The sequence below is a fragment of the Penaeus monodon genome, chromosome 15 (genome assembly GCF_015228065.2).
Source record: "Penaeus monodon isolate SGIC_2016 chromosome 15, NSTDA_Pmon_1, whole genome shotgun sequence".
NCBI lineage: Eukaryota > Metazoa > Arthropoda > Malacostraca > Decapoda > Penaeidae > Penaeus > Penaeus monodon.
In genome coordinates, this window is record NC_051400.1 from 32,686,117 (window position 1) to 32,686,419 (window position 303).

The following is a 303-nucleotide window of genomic DNA, read 5'->3' on the forward strand; positions in this document are numbered from 1 at the left end:
GGAGGGAAGATTTACGTGCTTGAAAGCTTCCAACATCGTATTCAATTTACGCACATACTGTCTTTCGAATCTTCACAACACACAAAGGACTCCCCATTTGCTATGAAGGCGAAGAAACATCATACCGCGAGCAAGAAAGGTCAGAAAATGGGATAAGGTGACTCCTGGTGCCACAGTGCCACTGGAGACCAAGCCTGTTCCCACGGTGCTAAGTTGCTAATGCAGACTTGTTTGTATACGGTAGCGCGAAGGGTGTTAATTATAGTAATATCAATATATTCTTGATTCAGCCTAAGCCATCTC